Source organism: Ailuropoda melanoleuca, chromosome 5, assembly GCF_002007445.2.
Source record: "Ailuropoda melanoleuca isolate Jingjing chromosome 5, ASM200744v2, whole genome shotgun sequence".
NCBI lineage: Eukaryota > Metazoa > Chordata > Mammalia > Carnivora > Ursidae > Ailuropoda > Ailuropoda melanoleuca.
In genome coordinates, this window is record NC_048222.1 from 44,123,511 (window position 1) to 44,123,731 (window position 221).

The following is a 221-nucleotide window of genomic DNA, read 5'->3' on the forward strand; positions in this document are numbered from 1 at the left end:
CAAAGCCTTAGAGTGTAGCCTTCAGATTTAACTGCCTACCCCATAGTTCCCTCAATGGTGTCTTATAAATATCAAGCAGGAACCTGCTTAGGTTAGAAACTCAAAATTTTCTGCTTTTAGCCCCTGCTTGCAGATTTTATTCTTTAGATACTTGAAGTATGAGTAAGATAGTTCTCACTTAGACATAATATGAGAACTGTTTAAAAGGCTCTTTGTTGGGG